Source organism: Charadrius vociferus, unplaced genomic scaffold (genome assembly GCF_000708025.1).
Source record: "Charadrius vociferus isolate BGI_N301 unplaced genomic scaffold, ASM70802v2 scaffold15, whole genome shotgun sequence".
Lineage (NCBI taxonomy): Eukaryota > Metazoa > Chordata > Aves > Charadriiformes > Charadriidae > Charadrius > Charadrius vociferus.
Window position 1 is genome coordinate 15,405,730 of NW_009650064.1, and position 25,720 is coordinate 15,431,449.

Here is a 25,720-nt window from a genome sequence, read left to right on the forward strand (position 1 = left end):
TTTTTGCACAAGGGCTTGCTGTCCATCATGCTGAGGTTTGAACTGGAGGTGAGTTTCCTCTTACGGCTCCATCAAGGTTTTCTTTCGGTAACTGCATGTTTATTAGTGATTTGTTATAGATTTGTTATAGAAACACAGCAGAAATGCTTCCGTACCCTATAGTTTCCCCACTATGCTGAACACCCACGCTGTGTATCATGTTTTTATGAACCATTCTCATTCATAATTGTTCCTGAAAAGCCTCATTAAAAGGAGCCTAAAACATTCTCTGCAGCTTCCTCCCCTCCCTCCTCAACGTCACACATCCGCCTTTTCCCTAAATCGTGCTAGCAGGCTAATGAAGAGTCGGCGTCGCATTGCCATCAAATCATCTCACCCCAGAAGGGCGCCTGAGGTCACCCCCGGCCCTCGAGGAGCACCCCCAGTTTCCTGGTGGCAGGAAGAGCATCACCCACGGTGACGTCTTATTCTTCTTATTATTATCATCCTCTTACCATCATCATTTGCGGTTTAAACTGTGAACTCGGCCAGGGCTCTGGGCATGGAAAACCAGGCTAGGTTATCGCTTGTGTCCAAACCCGACCGATCCTGCTTCCACCACCCCCACGTGACCGCCAATTACATGGTTTCTCATGGTGCCAGGACAAGGAGCTCTCTCCTCAGGACAGCGTAATCACATCTGACATTTGACAAGCGGAGAAGGAGGAGCGGAGCTGGGGAGAAAGCAAAAGAAAAGCTCCGTCTTCTCTTCCCAGCTGGGAATCTCAGGATGGGGTTCAAAACAAATCAGGATAAAGGACCTGAAAACTGTGGGCAGCATCTGATGAAAAGGTTGTTAATTCAGAAGGTAATATGTTCGTTAAGGGTTTATTTGTTACATTACAAGTTATTTTTGAGAAACAATTTACAGAGAGAAAAACAATGCCTTAGAAGGGATATTAAGGGCCTGTCATGGGAAAAGCTAGGGAAATGAGGGGGGGTAGTGGTAAATAAATAGCCAGTTTGAGAAATAGAACACATGCAGCAAAAGGGAAGTTTCCCTAATTTTAGCCCCTCCTAGCAAACAGTGTCACTGAAAGGCCCCCACACATCCTAATACAAAAGCTCTTATGCCCGCATATTTATTATTTAGCTGCTTTAAATTCAAAAAGAAAAGAGGGGGGGAAAAAAAAGCAAAGCTTACTTTCAACCCTGATCGACGCCTTTGAAATACGCAGGGACGCTATCACAGAATTTTTTCCGCGCTCATTAACGCCAGCACGCATTTGCTCTTCCAGAGAGGGAAATATTAACAGCTCCTGCTGACCCAGGCTGCTTTCCACAGGCTCCCTTGAAACAACAGGAGGCGACCGACCCCCCGGGCGCTGCCATCCCCTCGAAAGGACTATCAGTTTGCATTAGTCACAACAAACCTCCTCCCATCGCCCAGCTTTCGCAGGGTCCTTCGCTTGGGAACAGTTGCTGGGCTGAGGCTGCTCCGCTCTCATCTCCTCGGGTTGTCAACAAAAGAAATTATAGGTGACTGACAGGCAGGACCGCATTCGGTAGGGTTTTTTTGGTTTTGTGGGGTTTTTTCATTGTAAAAGAGACTTTTTTTTGTCCTCTGGATCTGCAGCCATCAAGCTTTAGCCCGCAAATCCCAGACACATGGAGGGCCAGTTTCTAAATCTGAAAGGCAAGCATAAAAGCTTGATTTATGAGGAGTGGAGATTTTTTTATTAATTTCATTATTTTGAAAGCTATCTCTTCAGAGACTATAGGGAGTACAGCTTGAAACTTCATGCCTAATACTTGAAAATTGACTTTTTAAAAAATTGTGGGTTTTCTTTCTTCTTTTTTTTTTTTTCCAAAAAAGAGAGGGGGAGCAGCGAGGACAAGATCCATGCGTATTTTCTTAGAGGCGCCTTTTTCAAAAGTAAGTTTTGCAGCTTTTATGTTTAAAAATGTGAAGCTGAACCATTTTGAGAGCTTCCCAGAGCACAGAGCTTCTAAAGCCCGTTCAAGAGCTCGTTGCATTTCCCTACCTTGCCCAGGCCTGTGCTTCTTATTTAGTTTTCACTTCAAAGCCAGTTATTTCCAAGAGCGCAACCTTTTCACTGGGGTGGATGTGGTCACACTGAGAATGGTCATGCTTTAGCAAGTGTTAGTTAACACTCATTACTGTAACTTCTAACTTAGACCAGACACTAACTTTTGGTCTTAATCATATTTAAATTTAAAGTAAGGAAAATTATGCTGTATTATAAATCAGGATTTATAATAGCACTAATCCTAAACGGTAAAATTAAAACATATTACTAACAATGGTTTCAGAATAAGTAGGGAGTGACAACATGGACAAAATGTGAAGGTTTTTTCTGGTGGGATTTTTTTTTTTTGCTTTTAAATGAGCAATGGGATCTAGGAAGAGGATGTCTCCTCTTTCAAGCCAGTAGCACTGTTTTAGTCTATTCAGCAAGAGCATCACCCTATCAGCACCAAAGAATATATGTGTCAAAGGAAATACTTTAAAATCCCTATATAGGGTATTCTGAGATTAATTCAAAGCACTTAAATTTTGACAGGTTTACATCCTGCCGTGGATTTGGAGGAAGCATGGACAGATAAGGTAACAACAGCCAGAATAACCCAGGCAACAACAGCAGAGAGCCTACAAAGAACAATGGGCAAGGAGGAGGGAAAAAAAGGAGGAGTAAAACCCCTCAAGTTTATATTAATTTCTGTTGTATCATAGAATCATAGAATAGTTTAGGTTGGAAGGGGCCCTAAAGATCATCTAGTTCCACCCCCCCTGCCATGGGCAGGGACACCTCCCACTAGACCAAGTACCTCAAGCCTCTATCCAGCCTGGCCTTGAACACCTCCAGGGATGGGGCATCCACAGCTGCTCTGGGCAACCTGTTCCAGTGCCTCACCACCCTCACAGTAAAGAATGTCTTCCTAGTATCTAACCTAAATCTACCCTCTTCCAGTTTAAAACAATTCCCCCTCATCCTATCACTACACTCTCTGATGAAGTCCCTCCCCATCTTTCCTGTAGGCCCCCTTTAAGTACTGGAAGGACGTTATAAGGTCTCCCCAGAATATATATTTATAAAGTATATAGTTATACATATAAATATATATAAAGTATATACTTTACTTATACTTTACAAAGCCTATATTTATAAAGTGTATATATATGAAGTATATATTTTTATATATACTTTATAAAGTATAGATTTATAAAGTAATTACCCCCACATAGCCAACCAAGTCAGGAAAAGGCACTGAGCAAATCGCAGAGAAAAGGGAGGAGGAAGCACATCAATAAGAAGTCTGCTGGTCTAGGCTCCATTTCAAGACATTTGCAGCTTCAAGCAAGTGAGGCCGATGTACAGATAGCGCAGGAGGGCAAATTCTGAGAAGCAGAGCCTTGGCTGCATCAAAACACAGCTGGCATCTGTGCTTAAGGCTCATTCTTGTACCTACCTGAGTGGTTATTTAGACTCGCAGCAGCAATGCTCAAGCTGTTCTGATTTGTGAGATGCTAATAAGTGCCCAGTGGTTCGGTTATGGTTTCCAGTCTCACAAATTTAAACCTAACCACAACACCTTTACTTCTGACAGTTGCCTTTGGCTGACCTCTTGGAGGAAGACCAGCCATGGACCACAGGCTAAGGCTGCATGCTGTAGGGTAAGTCTCCAGACACAGAGAAGGGTAGGATGAGCAGCCCAGACATCCATTAAGTAGTAGCAAAACCACATTAATTCACACACGAGGATGCTAAATCACTCGTCACTACCATGCAAATGTTTAGGCATGTTTCCTGCATTGATTTTAGTGGAAGAAGGCGGCAATTCCCATAGCACTAACATTTCTAGACAACCGTGATTTTACTCAGTAATCATATAAATTCCCCAAACTCCTTGTCCAAACAACAGGACTGCCAGGACAGAAACATGCCTGTTGGCCATATCCCTCCTGGCCATGGCCCCTCACACAGTTCATGAACCATTACTGTCCATCTGACTCATGGCACAGAAGGATCACGTGAGCTGAGATTGATATGATCTATTTTGCCCTATTTCCTACTTCTGTCGTGTTATGTTGTGCTTGCTGTATTACCTCTATTTGCATTTTAATGCTGATAAATTAAATGAATCAGGGCTACTACACTGACACCTCCTGTGGAAATACAGGATGTTTTTATCCGAGTGGATGGTTAAGCTGCTTGCTTAAATGTCATCCAAACTCTCTGTTTTTCATTCACTGGATAAGGTGAGTAAGAATACAATGCAGGGAAAACCGCTGATAGGCTCAGACCACGGAGTGTGAAGCTGCCTATCACTGACCCTGTTCTTCCTCCTCCTTCTCCACCACGTGTCTCCCCATTCCCTCCTGGTCTGGACAGGCTGGAAACTCCCCTCCTGCCTGGTGTACAGCTCCTAGCACAGCCCAGTCCTGTCCCAGAGCTGCAGCTCCACGTTGATAGCAGAGAAAATGCATTTGCCCCCACAGTGTGCCAAGAAATACAGTCCTATTTGCTTTCTATAAAAAAAAAACCCTTCTTTTGAATATCTGTAAGCAAACAAAACAGCTTCCAGCGGAGGGAGAGCCAGCACCCCTCTCTTGTGCACAGAACCTTGGCACTCTCAGGACACTCAGCGATACTCAGCCTGGCTTTTGAAACTCCTCACCCAAACCTTCATAAGCTTTGGGGAGTTGTAACATCGTAGTTTCCAATCCAGGAGAGTCTATGATTCTGTACTGACAGTGTGAAAAACTGCGAGCTTGCACTTTGAAAGCTCGTCTTACTGATACTTTATCCCCTCTGTAAAGCTAAGAGGGATGAATTTGCAGCCGTCCTCATGAACGCTCTCTTTCACCATCTATCTCCGGCTGCAGCATCATTACCAGCAGTTCTGTTCCAAGAAAGCTGGACAAATAACCAAGAACAGGCTTTCTTTCCCATGCCTTGCTCAAGTCTATGAACGTGGAAGTCTAAACCGTATTGTTCAGGTCTTCTGCATGAAACTTTCTCTACCTGTAGCTCAGTAGCAATACTGCAAATGATCTGCTGCTGGTCTTATAAGTAAGTATAAAAACAATTGCCTGCGTTCCTTGCGAAGCCATCTCTCTAGTTAAGGTCCAGGTCTTTCAGGTGATTATCAGGTCCATTTTTAACTCCTGACAAAGGAACCTAAGCAGCTTATTTACCAAAAGTGGCAAATTTTCACTCAGCTAAGTAGGACAAAATGGCAGGACAAACTGCGACAAAGAGGAATTTGGAGGAGAGTCTCTTGAGGACTTTTATCCTCAGGGGGTGCCTGGCTCCAAGACCCCCTGCAACAGAGCCCACGCACCAGGCGAAGCTGGTGACACCAGCCTGCAGGTCACCATGCAGCCCAGGGAGCCATCGGGGCATGGGGGATCCACTATTCCGGCTCCTTCATGCATCCTCGGAAAGGGGCTCTGGCAGTCTGCCAGCAGTCACTCCTGCACTGGGTTTCTGTTTCGTTCACAAAGCGCCACTCATTGGAGTTTGGCTTGTCCTAGCTGGGTGGTGATAGTCGCGGTGATAACTGGACTTCAAAAAAACAGTATATGCAAAATATGTTAAGATTGCAAAGGCTGTTCCCCACTGATTCTGCCTTCAGCTGGCCAGGTTAAATTTACTGTAAAGAGAAGGAGACACAAGTAACCCAGGTCCATCACACAATGACCACTTCTGTGTCGCTTCTCACATAAATCTTGTGTGACTCCCTGTGATGGGCTGTGGATGTGTCCATGTGGAAGGTGTGGACAGGCGGAGACACCGGTGCTGGGGCAATAGATGGCCTGCTCAGCTGGAGAGGGCATCTTGGTAACACCACAATTTATTTTAGAAAGGAAAATGACTGTTACAGACCACTAAAGGACTACAGAGGATAGCACCTCAGAGAATAATATCAAGCAGCAAAAAACGTGTTTAAGCATGCCGACCTCTCCAGCTAAGCCCATTTTGTCGGGCCTGGACAGTGCGTTTTGCTATCCCATTGCAGTTCCCGCATGACAAACCCTGTCCTTGAGATATCCTATCCCTGAATCAATAACCACTGGCACCAGCTCTCTCTGGCTTCTCCGAAGCTGCTTTGCAGGAATCCATGCCTGATGCAGCAGCACATATTGCTGCCTTCATTACTTTCTCCCATCACATAAATCTGTGTTGCTTTAATTACCCTGATCTGTGACCTGATGTTAAGGGAGGCACAGGGGGCCACCAAATTCCCGGGGATAAGCAGGACCAGAGGGAGCAGGACTTTCAGCCTCTCAAGGTATCAAGTCTTTCGCACTTCTCATGAAGTTACAGACAAAATGGAAGAGTGAGTCTGCTGTCCAGGCAGGTTCTTAAAAGCTCTCCTTTCTCTGTTATTCATCAAAGTCTCCTTTTCCTTTTTCATTTCCCATCAAACACAAGCATCACATCTCCCTTGAGTCACTTTTTGTTATTGCTCTGTTTGCACACTTCTAGCTTATACTATTGATATTCCTCAAACAAATACCATGCCAAGGCTTTCCTAATTCCCTTGTCACTGAATTTAAGCCCTTCCTCTTCTATACACTTAGGAGATATTTTTCAAGCAAAAATCTAGCACTAATTACCTTGATTCTATGATGCAAATATATTTGATAAATATAATTTTTAAATAAGTTTTTCCCCAGGATCACAAAAATAATTTATGAGGCTATTTTTAGCCTTTATTAAGTTAAATCTTTATTTCTTTTGGCTTTCCTGCATCTTCAGATTATTATAAATTTTATCCCTAGTGAAATAACTTTTTAACTTCCAGAATTTTTCCAGTGCATAACGTTTCTAATTGTATATTTATAATTTTGTATTTATACAAATATATTTATGTTCATATTCATATGTTCATTCTCTACTCAGCCTAATTCCTTTCATATATGCTTAAATTCTTTGTTAACTTGAGATCAAAAAGAAGGAGCTTTCTATACCTTTTCTGGATTATGAAAACTAAGAATGATCTCTTCCTAGATTATTGTATTATTCCACACCTTCCCAGGAATTTTGAGGTATTTCAAAGATTTTGTTGCCTGATTATAATTATTTTTATTTTAATTTTTTAAGGATTCTTAACAATTATTGGAATTTTAGAAATTATAAGACTAACTCTGAAATAGTGAAAAATATTGATAATTTAACTGCTTACTTAAATTACTTCCAGTATATATGATCAAACCTAGCATCTGTTAATTAAAAATACTCTTTATAAAATTAAAAAGTTTAGTGGTAATATCTTTTCTTGTTCCTGCAAATACATGGGGTTTTTTTCATACAACTACAGTTCATGTATAAACCTATTGCTGGCAAAATATTAAAATTGCCTCTGTCTTTTCTGTCGGAATTACTGCAGTTCATCCACTGCAAGATGAATTTCATATACCCAGACTGTATTGCTTTACGTTATCTGCAGGTACTTACATTCTCAGAGTCCTAGGTCAAATTCTGCTTTACCATTGGGTTTATTTCTCTGCATGTGCGTAAGAAAACCTAGAAATTTATCACCAGCCTTAACAGTTTATGAGGTTTAATAATCCTATTAATAAAGGATAAAAGATATAAAGCTTAAAGACACTAGCTGTGTTTAAAAAAAAAAAAAAACAAGGAAAAAAAACCAAAACCAACCCACCAAACAACCTAAGAAGTAAGAAAAATAAAACCATTTCAAAGACTGAAAAAAGTGATTTATTTCTCTGGAATTGGAGGCAATCACTGACTCCATATGGTATCAAAAGTTCTGAGACTTTTCAATACTAGCTAAAAATACACTGTGCAAATGCTCATTTGTACAATAATGATGCTAGGACAGATGGAAATTGCAGTCCCTGTGCTACCCCTCCCTCCACGGGGTCTAAGAAAGGCTTACGTGTCACCCCTGAGGCTTCCTTGGATTTCATGCTGAAGGGTAAGATGTAGTATGCAGATGAGGAAAAGATTTCTGGCCCAAAAAACTCGTATGAGGAGAATCCCCCCTGGGGAGGAGAATCCACCTGGCGGAGGGCGGTGGACACGGAGGGCCCTGTGCTCGGTCAGAGTTCTGGGGGGCTGCAGGGGAGGTGGGGCCTGAAGCCTGAGCATCTTACATGAGCACACCACAGAACATGCTACCCACCCGCACAGCCTTTCCCTCTGCCCCCAGGAACCACCCCCGGCTGAGGCACAGAGGGAAGATGTTTGAGTACAGAACTTGTTGGTTTTGCCTACAAGCCCGGGCACAGAAGCCTTCTGAGCTTTGCTCACCTGGATGCTGGGGGGTTCCTCAAGCCAACCAAGTGCCCTTGTGTTTCATTCTCTTCTACAGGGGCAATCCCCCATGACCTCACTGAGCTCCCATGTCTTGGGTTGTGTTACACGAAACTTGGATTTTATGGATTGATGTTTTGAAATGTATCACCACATCTTCCTGCATAAAATAAACTTCTGATGAAGGTGTCTAGATACGATGGTTATCTGTAGCTAAAGGCATTTTTCCTTTTCCTGTTCACTAAGCATAGGACTAGAAGAGATCTCCTCAGTCCCAGGATATCACAGGCAACCACATGTCTTGGTTTCAGCTGGGAAAGAGTTAATTTTCTTTCTAGTGATTGCTGTGAAATGTCAATAATACCTACTGGTTCTAGTTGTTGCTAAGTGATGTTTACACTACTCAAGGACTTTTTTTTCGGCTTCCCGTAGAAGCATACACAGAATGATGGAATGGCCAATGAAATATTCTGTACCAAAGATGTCATGCTCAGTATATAAATGGGTGTTAGCCGGGGGTGGAAATCCACAGCCACTGCTCAGGACAGTGCCAATTCACCAGGTGGTGAGAGTGACCTGTGTCATCATCATTATTATTATTGTTGTTGTTGTTATTATTATTGCTGTTGTTGTTGCTGCTGCTGTTGTTTTTACTATTGTGATTTTTCATTTTCTGTTATTGTTTCTATTAAACCGTCTTTATCTCAACCCATGAGTTGTCTTTTTTTCCCTTTCCCATCCTTTTTTTTTCCCCTCTTCCCCCCACTCTTCTGGGGTGGGGGGGACAGGACAGGACGGAGGTGTGGGCGAGCTGCTGTGTAGTTCAAGTTGCCAGCTGGGGTTAAACCATGACACCACATCATATAATCCCTTTCAAGAGCTGAAGGAACTCCATGCTAACATACATATTTCTGTCCCCAAACTCTGTTTGGAAGACTACTGCAGAACCCCACTTCTCCAACATATAGGATTCATCTAGTTTCAAGCCTACATTTTGGCACGTTGATTTTTTTATTTATTATTTTTAAAAAAAATAAGGAAGCTATCTTTAAATCTTTGAATAATTCCAAAACAACCAGACACAAAATAAGAGCGTAACCTTGTACCAGGAGCTGATGCAAAAGCACCTGCTACATACAGGCCCTGAATTAATAAACAGGCCTGAAAGTTTAAGTCTGGTACTACAGGAATGGTTTGAGGGTAGGAAGACAGACCTGTATTTACGTAACTCTGCTGAACTGTGTGACTTTGTAATAAAGGTGTTTGCCACTCATGAGTTAAGGATGACAAAAGAATGCTAGAAAAATTTGGTCCTCTACAATGCTGCATTATTGACAGGTAAGGAAGTTCGGTCAAATTTGTCATAACAAATTTTCATGGCTGTGAAGTTTCCCAGTTAGTTACTTTGTAACAGCAAAAGAGGAGATACCAAAGGACTGAAAAAGTCCAACACATATCAAATGTTTCATACATGATTTGTTGGAGATCCATAATGCTTCAGTATAAAGTACTGTTTGCTGTGGACGATGACATAGAGAAACATTGGTCAGTCTGATACCAATGTAATGTTTTCCCTTCGGTACTCAGCATGCGTGAGATGAGTGTCGTTCCCCACCATGTCCTAGAGAAGAAGAAAACCCAGATAACCTGGGAGCTGCAGAAATGCTGATGTCCCTGCTCCCTCAAATGCCTTGGGGGCACGGGGCAAGACAGCGTCTGGTCTGGGTGCCTGGGAGACACCGGCTCAGAGTGCCTGTCCGACTGCCCAACTCCCTGAATACGAGAGACGTTTAGTTTTGGCACCAAACTTTAACAACACAAAGCCAACAGTTTGACAAAAAGAGAGCAAGGGGAGAGCAAGGGGACAGGAAAGGATAAAATGCATATTCCCTACCTCGTAAGCGTTACCATGTTTCATTAATTATTGCAAAGAGCTTTGAAGAGGCACGTGAGCAACCAAGGGAAGTGAACTGTGGCCAGGCTGAGAGTAAATACAGTGGCAATCAGTGGTCCCCTGGGAGGAGAAAGAGGAAGGAAGAAATGCAGCGGAGGAGTGTGCTACTTCTGGCCCAGAGGCGGAGGGAACAGGCCTGGCTTTCCTAATAGAGCCTGTGTGGAAAGATGAAGGCTTAAACGAGAGGAAGTATAATTATAACCTTCCCTTTGACTGTGATTCAGGTGGGTTTTAGCCACTCCCAGAACCATCAAAAAAAAACCCAGGGAAAGAAGATTTTCAGGTTCAAAGCTGTGCTGTGCCTGTTACAGTGCCATGGCTAGAAAATCACGACAGAGCCAACCAGTGAATCGGTCTTACTGGAGGGATTATGAACTTCCGTGGAACAGAGGAGCAGAGAGGTCACCTGAGAGGTGCACACAAAGATGACCAAAAGGGCTATAAAACGTAGTTCTCCCTGTAACAGTGAGAGTCTCTCTTACTTCCAACAACATGACTCAGCGAGTGCAGCCCAGATGGTGCAATGTGGAGGGCTGCAATGCCTGAGAACAAATGAGAAAGGGAAGGAGAGATTTATCAGAAAGGAGGAAACCACAGACTAGCAGATCCGAGGCTTGTTCTCAATAAAAGAGCCGTCCAATTCACTGGCTAATGAGAACAGTCTTTCCCACTTCCTGGGAAGGTGCAGTTATTTTGGATTCTTAACAGAACAAAATAAAACCACACAAAATATTGCAAACAGAAATTTCTTCTCTGAAACGGGGCTTACCGCTTTTTCACATTCTTATTAACTTAATAATTCATCAGCCAAAAAAAATAGATGGGTTCAAAGCAAAGAGAACTCTTTCTTCCTTTCCCAATATAGGATCTTTGGCTGATGATGTAATAGCTCATCTGCACGTGTTATTAGTGCTAACAGCAAAATAAATGAGCAGACATGATGTACAAGAGACAAGCTGCAACAGCAGGACTCTTACTAAGAACAAGAATGTTCTTCTTTACGCTGGTACTGAGAAATGTGGATGATCCCTGAAGAAAACAAACAAACAAACAAATAGAACAAAAAAAAAAAAAAAAAAAAAAAGAAAAGGAAGGGGAAAAAAGTGTTATTAAAAGCTTTTTTGGTCCTGCCCATTTTTTCAAGCTTGCCTGCAGTGAAACACATTTTTTCCAACATTTCATGACACAAAATACTGCAAAATGCGCCTGCTTTGCACTCTGCCTGCATGTCATGGACCTAGGCTGCAACAGCCTAATGCTCTCACAGCATGCTGTGGAGAACCAGTGCCTCAGACACTCACCATTTAATGCACTGGCGTTTGAAAGACACATTATACTCAGGTTATCACAGAGCACATTTATTGTAGAGCTTTACAATCACTTGAAGGTCTTGGGAAAGAATAAAATAATAACATAAACCAGCTGGCCTATTTCTGGGTCAGCACGTTCCTTGCTCCACCTTTCACCTGAACATCCTGTGCCCCTTCTGGAAGTTCCTTAATTAACCCTTACTTTATCTTACAGCTATCAAATGTAAATTAATAGTCATGTGGGGTCATCTTTCCAAGGTTATGCTGCATGGCATCCACCTGCTCCTGCCTGTCAGAATTAAATCTGGAGACTGCTGAGTTGCTCCATAACCTACGTCATTTGAAGATACAGCTTTTCACCTATGCAGCAAAGTGCTGTCTTAATTTGGGCTTTATGATGTGAGCACCAGGAAGGAAAAACCCTCTTTACGAAACAGTTTTTCCCCCTAGGGTAGAAAACTTCAGATTTTATAGCCTCACTTAACACTCTTTTTAATGTGTTCTGGGTTTATTTTAAAGCAGCTTTCATTAATAAGGAACAGAATTCCTTTAACTGACCTTAGGCATATGCAGCCTCCCAGATGGGAAGGAAGGGTACTTTAGGCTAAAGAAGCAAGCAATGTATAGGGTATAAAATGAGGAGAATTCTTCTCCCGTTCTCAGGCAGCACAGCTGCGAGTGGTAGCGTATAGCGAGTGACCAGCACACAGCATCGAAGCTCTGAGAAAGAAGTTTTACTCCCCCTGAGTCACTGCAAATAGCAAACACAGCCATTCAAATGTAAAGCATTTTCAAATAGGTTAGTATTAGGCTGTTGGTTCCCTTAGAATAGGTACGCCTTCTGTTTGCTTGGAAAAACCCTGAGGGCTAAATTTGCTACTTGAAAATAATAAAATTTGAGGCAGCTGCATGTTTTTATTAGTGACTTCTTAGCTTGGAACTGTGAAACAGAATGAGTGTTATTATACGGTGGTATATGGAGTAAACTGTCACCTCTCCGGTAGTCATGAGTCAACAACTGAGGCAAATAAATACTTTAGAGCTAATAATTTTAGTAAATATGAAATTTTCCAGTACAAATTTTTACCCCTTGATCCAGGAAAAAAGTATAATAATTGAAATGAGATTGCTATATATCTTCTCTTTCACTCCATTCAAGTTTTTAAACTTCTTTTTACTATAAAATATAAAAGAAGACACAAGGAAAATAAAAGAAAACAAAAAGCAGTGTGAACAAACCTTAAAAGAAATCCTGTAATTTCAAGGAGCTTATGATTGGATTTGTTATTTTGCTTTTTGCTTCCAGATCAACTTGTCCATTTAAAAAAAAGCGCACAATAACTTGTAAACATTGTCTTGCAGTATTTCTATAAGACCGATCTACCTAAATATAACAGTTTTATAAGCTGAAACACTAACAAAGACTTCTTAAAAGAATTCAAGAATCATCCAGTAAATCTGTGTCAATGGACTACATAAATTAATCTTCCCCAAAGCCTTTGATCTAGTAATTAATAAGGCCATCTATCTTGCACAAGTTCATTTTAATATCTAAATTATTCAGAATAATAATTATTCATCCCAAACTGCTAAATTATCTAAGCACCTGTAAGTTCATGTAAGTTCATAATAATATCTGAAATTAAAAGTATTTCCATTACTTCTACCAGGTGGCATTCTTTGCAAAGGTAACGTTGCTTAAACTTTTTCTATCAAAATAAAAATGTAAGAAAAATATATGGGGGAGACCACTTGTAAGAAGCACATCAGTTCATAACTCATGCCAGCCAAACCTCAAAACACTCCAAAACAGAGCCATTTCTGCACCACAATAGCTTCCTTTTTCCTTCCAACACACAACCACGTAGTGTGCATTCACTCCTTCAGTCACATTGATAACCCTATGTCTCACGCCAGGAAAAATTATCAATATTGAAACAGGTTTGTTTCTGCTGTTCCCTAATAGACCCGGGTTGAAAATGAAAGTAATGTCCATTAGTAGGTAGATTAGTATGTCTGATGACCGGAAATGGGGAATTCAGTGAATTCATTGAGCCAAAAGACACCTGAGTGCATGACCTTTCTACCTTTCCATCGTTTTCTCAAATCTGCTTATTTGGCTGATTTCAGCTACTATATAAATAATTGCTAGTAAATATTTTGTAAATTAAACAAATTTGTTAAAAAGGCTGGTATGCACCCATACATGCACTCAGGTGCATACACAAAAATAAAGGATAATACATGTTTGTGCTTTGGGTTACACCAGCACCACGTGTAACAGGATCTGGAGAAGATAAACTTCCTTAATCAAGGTACAACAAGAGTTATTTTAAGAAAGGCAGGATGTCTGGAGGGGTTTGGCCTTGGACATGACAAAGAGATCCTTTCTGCTTGTTTTCTTAGTGAAGAGGAGACAAGCTGGCTAGGTTATAAAATTATATCCTGTTGAAATCTCAAAGATGGCTAAAACCTCATGCCTCAGTTTGCAGTGAGATACTACTGGTAACACTTCTGTGAGGCTGTGTGTGCTGCATATCTCCATCATTGCCCTTTACTGGGCAGAATCACATCCAGTATGCTCTGCGTGCTGGGCCTTACGCCGCTAAGAGCTACCAGGAGATCCCAGCTGATTTAAGTGGGTGTAGCTCCATCAACTCAGTGGAGATGTGTTGTTGATGTAATCAGGCACTGTATTCAAGTTTTTGGCACATGAACGTCACTCCTGTCCCTATTCTTGCTATGAAATTCCAGTGGATCGTAGTGTTGGGAACAGCATCCTTATTAGACCTCTCTGAGACATCCCATCTGGGTGGGATTTCAGTGGCAAAACCAGCCATGAACTGGCAGAGCAGATATTGCAATAAAACCATAATGAAATTGCATTTGATATTTCCTGATTAAATCTTTATTCTGTGCAGCTTAGTCTGCTTTTAAATCATTGCAGCTCTTTGCCCATCTCTGCCAAACACTGCTATTGAGGAGAAAAGGGCAGGGGTTTTGTCCCTGCTACTCCAATGAGAAGATCAGAATCCTCATTTCTCTGTTAGGCACTTCTTTCTCTTCTACATAAGCATTTATTGCAATGTCAGAACTGCTCTCTACTTTAAGTAGTTCCTTCCCTTCCTGGTCTTTGTACCCTTGAGGCTTTCCTAGAAAGCAATTCATTTTTTCTGAGCAAAGTAACATGGTTTTAGTATGTCCTAAAACATCACTAATGTCATGGTAATATTGTTTTCTGCAAGTATTATAATGTGAGTTCATAATACTTGATTATGCGTTACCAGGACAACACCCAGTCTGTAAGAGAGGTCTCACCAGTGCCTTGTAGAGGGGTGTCTATAGTGGATTTTATCCCCATGGAGCTACTCCCTATGGAAATCTCTGCTGGAAGTGAAACTTCGGATGTATTTCAGTATCCTAAGTGATTTTTTTCTCTATTACTACTATAGGTGCTTCTGACAGTTTTTTCTCCGTAATTTTCAACAGATGAACTCCTGTCATAGTGCAAGAAACTGCTGTTATTCTTCCCTAAACACATGAGCTTGCATTTTGTAGTGTTAAATCTAATCCTATTTCTATTACCCCATTATTAATCACAGTCATCCCCTTCTTTTCTTGTAGGAATTGCTTCTGTCCTAAACCCATGTCATCAGCAAATTCCATTAGCAAACAAGCACTCTCTGTGACAAGGTCATTAACAAACACATAAAACAGGACCAGAGCCAGAGCTACAATCATGACCTCTTCCCAGTCTGACAGGGACCCTTCCAACACAGCCCACAGTCTGTAGCTGCTTCTTCAGCCCTTTTCTCCAACTAAAATGACTTCTCCTGTGGTCCTATATCAAAGTCATCAATGCAGGCAATAGGGGGTAGGTACTGCCCTATCTAGCAAAGGTTATCAAAGGCAGACATCTAGCTAAGTTTGTCCACGTCTCACACACTGAATTTCACCCCTTTTTTCTTTCATTCCTTTAATTAAATTCTTCATTCAAAATGTCTTTTAAATCCTTCCATACCCTGAAGTCAGAGTAGCATATTCATAGTAAGCTAGGTGAGGGTAAGGGTGAGGTTTAGGAAAGAAAAAGAGTAGAGCTGCAGCTGGAGTGGGGCTGTGGCCCCTTTGCAGCCCCACTTCAGAGACCTCCAGGGTCTCCTAAGAGTAAGGGCTTCAGCTGTTTCCCAGTGACTTGGTAGAAAAACTGCCTGGACAGATTCATCAAACTGACCTCATGGCTGCAGCTACCACCAGTGATGGTGTGCTTCCGCCCGGGCCCCAACATGACCTTTACCTCCTGTAACCTTGCCCAAGCGATAACCACCCGTGGTGGTCTCAATTGTTGCATCTAGTCATGATGGCTGCATCCAGGGCTCAAAGGTGGTTTGGGGGAGAGAGATAACAACACAATAGCCAAGGGCTAACTTGAGCAATGTGCCCACCTAACCACAATACTGGTACTGTGGTCAATGTGCAAATATGACTATAAGTCAATCATCTTGCCTCCATAAATAGTGAACAGCCCAAGAGCCTTTGGAGCTCTCCTGAAGGGCAGTGGGCTGCACACCAGGATCTTCCCTTGAGTAGGGACACCTCTCAAGATTACTCCTCGAGGTTGAGAGATTCCTTGCAGCAACAGATCCTCAAGAAGTGGCTTATAGCACGCTAAACTTTGAAATTCTTAGCAAAGTGATATAAAGGATTGATTGCACATATAGATAATCCTTTAAACATAAACCATAGACCAAGTCTGGAACCAGGATTGGATCCAGCTGGACCTAGACTCCTCTCTGAGAAGAATTTAGAAAGCAAGGGGGTCCTTTCTGAACCTTGACTCAAGAGGAGGTTCTTCCTGACAGTTCTGTCTGACCCTGTCCTCTATGCAGTAAATAACCAAATGTACCTTGCCATCGAATCTTGTTAAAACACTATCAAACTTCGTTAAATCATTGTTTTGTATCGATAAATATATCGCTGCTTCTCTCTTACGCATGAAGTGCATCACTCCTTCCTCAACACCATCTCTACCACACTGTGACTGAAAAAGCCACCTCTGCCTGTACTGAGGGCTCATCAGGACTCCTTGTGCCCTTTCTCCCTACCCTTTGGAAGGACTAGCATGACACGGAACCTCCCAAAGCTTTTTCTCAAGACAATTGATGTAATGAAATCCCAAGTCTCGTTCATGCTGAAGTCTTCGAGTTCCTTTCCCCAGTTGATATCAAGGCTTGTTGGTTCAGCAAAAAGCTTCTCTGTCATGTCCTCGCTGCTCACCGATGGCAAACACAGAAATGGTGTTCCCTTTTGTTGGATCAAAGTCATATTGGTGAACAACTCTGTTATTCAGTAATAACTAAGCTGTGTCATTGCTAGTAACATGTTCTCCAGTTCGTAGCTCAGAAGTTGAAGCTTTTAATCATAACTCTCAGAAGACTGTGTCTGCTGTCATACTACACAGCTCCTTGTATAATGTAACGTCAGGGTAGCAGCTCTGTATATACGTAGATCACTTTTTCTGTGTGCCTCAGCTGCTCCCAGGACTGTAACAACTACTTCTCATATCCCTTCTCTAGTCCTTCACAACCTCCCTCACTTAGATTGGTATTTTACCCCCAAAATTAAAACACCAAGCTTTACCAAACTGTGGTTCTTGTACGTGCGATGGTTGCCAGAGCACAGCAAGCTGCAAGCTCTGTCTGAAAAGCTGAATGCTTCCTCTGGTACACCACAGAGTAAAACTTTGGAGTTGTTGCTGTTGTCAGCATTACTACTTCCAACAGCAGTAAACCAAAGTAAGTTTAAAAGAAATGACCTATGCAGTGTTGCTCCCACTTGCCTGCATGCCCAGTTTTCATCTTGTAACCCCTGTCACTAAGACAGCTTTCTTCAATGTGCCTTTGGTTGCTAATTAGCAATTGTTTTTTCCTTTTTCTTTCTGGTTTTATACCCCTTTTTGTAAGGAGCTTATATGTGTCATGTTTCTCTTTTTATTTCCTACCTTAAAACCAACTTGTCTTTGAAGGGATTTGTCAGTGAAATTACCTCATTGCCATCTTCTCTGTGAATGGTTTGTAAAGTATTATCATAAACTGATTGAGGATAAAAGGTGGAGTTTTTTTAGAAAAGGCAGATGAGAACACGTTTCCCACCATGTCTTGCATGAGTGATTATTATTGTTAGATGCATCACTACAATTCGCAATAGAATCAGACCGGGACCAGGCAGGACCCAGCTGCCCAGGTTGCTACATAAATGTAAAAAGATGGTCCTTGAAACAAAGATTGTAAAGATAAGAAACATGAAACCTGCAGAAAGATGGAGAATGCAAGGTGCTATAAACTGCTAGCATTAACAGTGTCTTAGATTAACGATAATGGAACTTCTTTAAAAGCTAAGCTAGTTTTCATCATTCATGTCCTTTGCTTCCTTTTTATGTTTCACTCAACCTGAATGGTGACAGTTTCATTTGTACTTCAGTCAGTTCTGTTGTCAAGCAGCAAATCTTCGTTGCATTTCTTGTGTTGTAAATACTTAGAGGGAACATTTTGAAATAAACTATTTAAATAGAATTTGAAAGACAATCTTGGAAATCCCTTATCTTGAGGAACTGGCTGGATGGTCACACTCAAAGAGTTGTAGTCAACGGCCCCATGTCCAAGTGTTGAGCAGTGACTAGTGGTGTTCCTCAGGGGTCAGTACTGGGACCGGTGCTGTTTAACATCTTCATTGCTGACATGGATGTTGGGATGGAGTGCACCCTCAGCAAGTTTTCTGGCAACACCAAGCTGTGCAGAGCAGTCAACACGCTGGAAGGGAGGGATGCCATCCAGAGGGACCTGGACAGGCTGGAGAGGTGGGCCTGTGCAAACCTCATGAAGTTCAATAAGGCCAAGTGCAAGGTCCTGTGTGTGGGCCGGGGCAATCCCAAGCACAAATACACACGGGGCAGAGAGTGGATTGAGAGCAGCCCTGAGGAGAAGGACTTGGTGGTGTGCGTTGAGGAGAAACTCAGCATGAGCCAGCAATGTGCACTTGCAGCCCCGAAGGCCAACCATATCCTGGGCTGCATCCAAAGAAGCGTGGCCAGTAGGTCGAGGGAGGTGATTCTGCCCCTCTACTCCACTCTCATGAGAACACACCTGGAGTACTGCTTCCAGCTCTGGAGCCCTCAACATAAGAAGACATGGCCGTGTTGGATCAGGTCCAGAGGAGGGCCATGAAGATGATCAGAGGGCTGGAGTACCTCTCCTATGAGGACAAGCTGAGAGAGTTGGGCTTGTTCAGCCTGGAGAAGAGAAGACTCTGGGGGGACCTTATAGCAGCTACAGGGGGCCTACAAGAAAACTGGAGAGGGACTTTTCACAAGGGTGTGTAGTGACAGGATGAGGGGTAACAGCTTCCAACTGGAAGAGGGTAGATTTAGATTAGATATTAGGAAACAAATTTTCACTCCGAGGGTGGTGGGACACTGGAACAAATTGCCCAGGGAAGCTGTGGATGCCCCATTCCTGTAAGTGTTCAAGGCCAGGTTGCATGGGGCTTTCAGCAACCTGGTCTGGTGGGAGGTGTCCCTGCGCATGGCAGGGGGGTTGGAACTAGGTCATCTTTAATGTCCCTTCCAACCTAAACTATTCTATGATTCTATGATATTACCGGCTAAATGTCTAAACTTTGACTCAAAACAGACATGGTGCAACTTCTCTTGGATATTTAACAGATCTATAATGCATGGACACCATTCTGCCTTTGCACAAAATACAAGCATATGTCTGAATTAATTCTTGTTTTTTATTCATATTCCACCCTACACACAACTGTCAATTATAAAAGTAAAAATTGTGAAAGGTTATTTTTCTGGAGAACAGCTATATTTGATTTTCTTCTCAAAACCGGAAGACTTAATGCACAGAGAGTAGTGCAAGCTGTTAACCCCCACATTTTTTGCTGTATTGCTGCTTCACACTGAACACAACAGCCAGAAAATAAGCCCCATTGTTTTCCAAAGTTCAGTGTAATCACAAATTGACTTCAGTGATAAATTTGATTTTTCTGCCACTCCAAGCATTAACATCCCCAAAACCATCTTTGGAGAGAGCAAGCATTCCCATAAAATTGCAAGTCATCTTATGCGTGATCCAAAACATAACATGGAGATTAAATATCTCTGGAGTCTTGAACTAATGACTTCTTGAAATAGCTCAGGATTCAGAAATTTAGCTGTAATAATCCAGAATTTCTGCTCCTAGAGAGAAAAGAAGAACTAGATTTTATTTAGCAATGACAGAATAGCTCAGAAAAGACCTAAGAAACCTTACTGCTTCTTCAGCAATAGTAGCAGCTACCCTGGAGTTTGGAAATAAAATAATGTTTGTGCGGCAAATATTTACCCCAGGATGTGAACAGGCATCAGAACAGAGAGGAAAGGAGAAGGCTGACACACAGCTCTGCTCCTTGTCCACTGCAAGAGCAGAGCTGGTACATCATTTTGGAGATATTGGGAAAAGGGGGAAATATTCTGGTTTCCAATAAACCCACTCAAACTATTTCTTCTAGAACAATAGAAGAACCATATGAGAGTTTTGGCCTCAGCTAAATATCTCCTGTTATTTCCCTTCAATAAAGTTAGAAGCAGTAAAGACAAGAAAGTATTCAGAGCTCCTGTAGTCTTTGCTCAGGAAAAGTTTACAGCTTCAGGGGAGCTGATTCAGGATATCTCAACAAGTGACGTTACCAGGGAAGGGCAGTCAGAACAGCTGCCTCCCAGTGACCACTGTGTACATCCCCTGCACTGAGATTATTGAAATGGTAATACAAGAGTCAGGTGGTGGAGGAACCTACAAGGAGAGGTGCTTTACTGGACCTGATACTCACAAACAAAGAGGGACTGGTGGAGGATGTAAAGGTTGGGGGCAGACTGGGCTGCAGCGATCATGAGAAGATAGAGTTCAGGATTAAGTGTAGAATAGACAAAATGACAAGTAGAGTTGAAACCCTAAACTTCAGGAGGGCTAAATTTGATCGTTTCAAAGAATTGCTTGGAGAAATCCCATGGGAAAGGGCTCTAGAGGGTAAGGGGGCTCTAGAGAGCTGGCTGCTATTTAAGCGTCACCTCCTCCAAGCTCAGGATCAGTGCATCCCAAAGAGCAAGAAATCAGGCAAGGGGAGAAGGAGACCTGCTTGGCTGAGCAGGGACCTTCTGAAAAGGCTCAGGTGGAAGAAGGGAGTTTACAATAGGTGGAAGAAGGGGCTGACTGCTTGGGAGGAATACAAGAATGCTGTCAGGGTATGCAGGGAGGAAACAAGGAAAGCCAAGGCAGCCTTGGAATTGAACCTGGCGAGGGATGTCAAGGCCAACAGGAAGGGTTTCTTTAAGTATATAGGAGACAAAAGGAAAACTAGGGAAAATGTGGGCCCGTTGTTGAATGAGACAGGTGCTGTGGTGACGGATGATGCAGAGAAGGCGGAGTTGCTAAATGCCTTCTTTGCTTCTGTCTTCACTGTTCGGGCCAGTCCTTGTGAGACCCCGACTTTGCAGGTAACAGAGAAAGTCTGGGGGAAACAAGACTATCCCTTGGTTGACAAGGAGCACGTTAAAGATCAGTTAGATAAATTGGATATACATAAATCCATGGGGCCTGATGGGATGCACCCTCGTGTGCTGAGGGAGCTGGGGGAAGTCATTGCTGGGCCTCTCTCCATTATCTTTGAAAGGTCCTGGAGGACAGGTGAGGTGCCTGAGGACTGGAGGATAGCCAATGTCACTCCAGTCTTCAAAAAGGGCAGGAAGGATGACCCGGGAAACTACAGGCCGGTCAGCCTCACCTCCATCCCTGGGAAGATGATGGAGCAGCTTGTTCTGGGAGTCATCTCAAAGCACCTGGATGAAAAGAAGATTATCAGAAGTAGTCAACATGGATTCACCAAGGGGAAGTCATGTCTGACTAATCTGATAGCCTTCTATGACAAAGTAACTAGATGGGTGGATGAGGGGAGGGCAGTGGATGTTGTCTACCTTGACTTTGGCAAGGCTTTCGACACTGTCTCCCACATCATCCTCACAGGAAAGCTTAGGAAGTGTGGCTTAGATGAATGGACGGTGAGGTGGATTGAGAACTGGCTCACAGATAGAGCTCAGAGGGTTGTGGTTAGTGGCGCAGAGTCTAGTTGGAGGTTAGTAACAAGTGGTGTCCCTCAGGGGTCAGTACTGGGCCCAGTTTTGTTCAACATATTCATCAATGATCTGGATGAAGGGATAGAGTGTACCATCAGCAAGTTTGCTGATGACACAAAACTGGGAGGAGTGGCTGACACGCCAGAAGGCTGTGCTGCCTTACAGCGTGACCTCGCCAGGCTGGAGAGTTGGGCAGAAAGAAACCTTATGAAGTTCAACAAGGGTAAGTGTAGGGTACTGCACCTGGGGAGGAATAACCCCATGCACCAGTACAGGTTGGGGGCTGACCTCCTGGAGAGCAGCTCTGTGGAGAGGGACCTGGGAGTCCTGGTGGACAACAGGATGACCATGAGCCAGCAATGTGCCCTGGCGGCCAAGAAGGCGAATGGCATCCTGGGGTGCATCAAGAAGAGTGTGGCCAGCAGGTCGAGGGAGGTCATCCTCCCCCTCTACTCTGCCCTGGTGAGACCGCATCTGGAGTACTGTGTCCAGTTCTGGGCTCCCCAGTTCAAGAAAGACAGGGAACTGCTCGAGAGGGTCCAGCAAAGGGCAACAAAGATGATTAGGGGACTGGAGCACCTTTCTTATGAGGAAAGGCTGAGGGACTTGGGTCTCTTTAGTCTAGAGAAAAGAAGATTGAGGGGGGATCTTATTAATACATACAAATACTTAATGGGAGGATGCCAGGGGGATGGGAGTAGTCTTTTTTCAGTGGCGCCCAGTGATAGGACGAGGGGTAATGGGCATAAACTTGAACATAGGAAGTTCCATCTTAACATGAGAAGGAACTTCTTTACTTTGAGGGTAGTGGAGCACTGGAACAGGCTGCCCAGAGAGGTGGTGGAGTCTCCCACTCTGGAGACATTCAAAACCCGCCTGGACGCTGTCCTGTGTAACGTGCTGTAGGTGACCCTGCTCTGGCAGGAGGGTTGGACTAGATGATCTCCAGAGGTCCCTTCCAACCCTAACAATTCTGTGAATTCTGTGAATTCTGTGAATTCTGTGAAGAGCCTGCTACGCTGGCATTGTGCTCCCTGGGAATTAATCATGGTATTAATGATGTAGAACAGAAATGGGGCCAAAGCATACGATTCAGATTCAAAATCTAAGTCTCTCATAGTTTGGAGAAGTTCAAATTACTAAATCTGAACTTCTCCATCGCTGTAGAACTACAGAAGTAATTGCTGCAAAATGTCACCAAGGAAGTTAAAAAATGTATGAGGAGTGTTGGATCAAAACATACGTAGCTTAACTTCAATGTAAATCTTCTTCTTGCCATGCCATATAATCTGACTGTACAAATCATAACGGAGCACATTTTTGTCTGAATCTGTCCTTGCCTTCAGCCAAGTTTTAGTACAACTTCTTCCCAAATCTGTAGCTCCAGAGAGAAGATATCTGGAGTGGCATGCTTTGTATAGCTCAGGAATTAAGTTTTGGATGCAAGTTCTTGTGATTATCAAATCCAGTCTCCATACTGTAGGGCACTCAACAAACTGAGTTTGAACTTTTTTCTGACAGTTCAAGAATGCCCACCTGAGTGATTATTTCTACTTTCAAATATAAAGAATATAGCTGAATATTACAACAATATTCAAGATGATGGACCATAAAAGGGAAGTCAACCTGGACAATAGGAATGCTTTAAAAAATTCCAACAAATCTTCATGATGATGACTTGTGCTAAACTTAATTTAAATTTCAGTTAAAAAACTGACAAAATTGTTGCAGTAATAAAACTGACTTAATCCTTGCAAAAAATATCCAGGGAGTTTTTTTCCAAGATTGGCTGTGATCTACTCTAAAAAGAGATTTCAACTTCAGAATGGAGATTTGATTCCTATGAGAAACTGGGGAAGTATAATCAGAGTAGCTTTGCTAGGCATAGGTGCAGGATGCCACACATCAGATGTTTATGTTGTTAATCTGCAGTGTGAAACTAGAAAGAGGAGGAGGAAGAGAGAGGAGCCGTGGCACAGTATTGTCAGCTCTCATCTCTGCAATCCCTTCCCTCTTATGTGCCCTCAGACCTTTAGGCCATGTCTACACGCAGAAGTCACATCAGCTTTACTGAAACTGATATACTTAAGCCAACAACATGCATGTGTACAAGCATGTTTCAAATTACTCACACAACCTGAAGTGATATGTCAGTCTTAAAACCCACAAAACACTCTTCCCATTTTAACTGGCACCAGTTTACAACATTATTTAAACAACAAAAATATTGCAAGACCTCCACCTTGCTGTCCCTGAGACACAGGGCAGGTCAACTTAGCTCTGTTTAACCTCTTTGCTCTTGTCCTGGTTTGAGGAAAAACAGAACCAATTTTGTTCAGTAACTTTGCTTCCTAGCTGGGCCCCTTCTAACTACTGAAATTAACAGTGTATTATGCAGACAATGCTCACCCTCTCAGAGTGATAAGACCTATGTTTATAGTTGATGCCCAGGCATGGTATGCAGAGAGGCTCTTGCTGATATTATTGCTGTAACCCCCAGGGCAGCTCACTTTGTTATTTGCCTCATTGGAGGGTCGGAAGCGGAAAAGCGTAGAGACGTCCCACCAGTGGGGAGAGGGGGACAGGGGAGGTGACCCAAAACTGACCAACAGGGTATTCCATCCCATCTGCCTCATGCTCAGTGTAAAAGCTGAGGGATGAAAGGGTCAGTTCTATTTCTTCAACGGTCGACGTCTGAGGAGGACTCTGTTCGTCTGCCTTTGATCCTGATCCTGAATGCAGATCTGGAATCCAGTTCCCGTCCATCACTGAGTCCAGTCTGGGACTGCCTCAGTGCCAGCCGGTGTAGAGGATGTCATCCTGGGAGCTTGATATGGTTTTGTATATATTTCATTATTTCCTTTTATTTTATTATTAATATTTAATTAAAGTAGGTTAGTTCCTTCTAAACTCATAAGTCTCTTTTTCCCTCCTCTGCCTCTCTCTTTGAAGAAGAGTAGGGGGGAGCATCTGTCACTCACCCAATGGCCAGTTTGGCCTAAACGACGACAGCTCTGGTTGGGCAGTGCAAATCCAAAGGCAAAAAAAGCAAGGTAGGAGGGTTCAGGGAAGTTGGATGAACTTAGCCAGCAGACCTGGTACAGCAGACGCTTATTTATTTATAGCACAGTAGTAGCGCACATGCATTCCCTGAAATACAAATCCAGCTTGCGTGAAGCAGGCATGTTTCCAAAGGTGTTTGGAAGGAAAGCAGGACAAGACATACAGACGTGCTACAGTTGGAGTTTAACTGCCGTTCAGCTATTTTTCCTTTTATGTAACATATTTCCTTGCTTCACATTTCATTTTTCTTAATAACTATCTTCCTATTTATTAGAGCTTGCAGAAGGAAGGGACCTAGGAAAACAAGGGTTTTTTCCTGTTGACTAAAAGTTGGTGCAGAAGAACACAACCGTGTTCCTTAGCTGGTGAAAATCACCGTACGGCGTGAACTGGCACAGAGATACTAGCGTGAAAGCTGCTTTCCTTAATTAAGCATGCAGCACAGTAGATAAAATTTAGATTGGGGTGGGGTGCCCCCAGACAGGCCGGCTCTGGGGTTACCGGCGGCAGCTGCCATCCCCAGGCTGGGATCAGGCTGCGTATTGCGGGTGGCAGGAGGCTGCAGCCCCTGCTGCACCCCAGCTGCGTTGCTGCTCCTCTCTCATCTTCACAGGCCTTGTGTCCACACATTCAGACGTTTCTATACTTAATGACACTGACCACATTAGAGATCGGACCATGAGAAATGGTGTGAATGCCTTGCAAAAGTGCCGGCAGACGGCGGGTGGGTGCCAGCCGAGGAGAGAGGATGGGGGGTGGGTAAAAATTCCCAATGATTAGCTGTGTCGCTTGGCCGCACAGGGAACTGGCTGCTGGTGCCACAGACAAAAGTTCATGTCCTAATTTGCCACCTGCCTTTTGTCCTTCATCTGGACTATTTACGCACAGGGGGTGGTGGCGGACGCTGTTACCCTGCACCCCCAACTCTCCCACA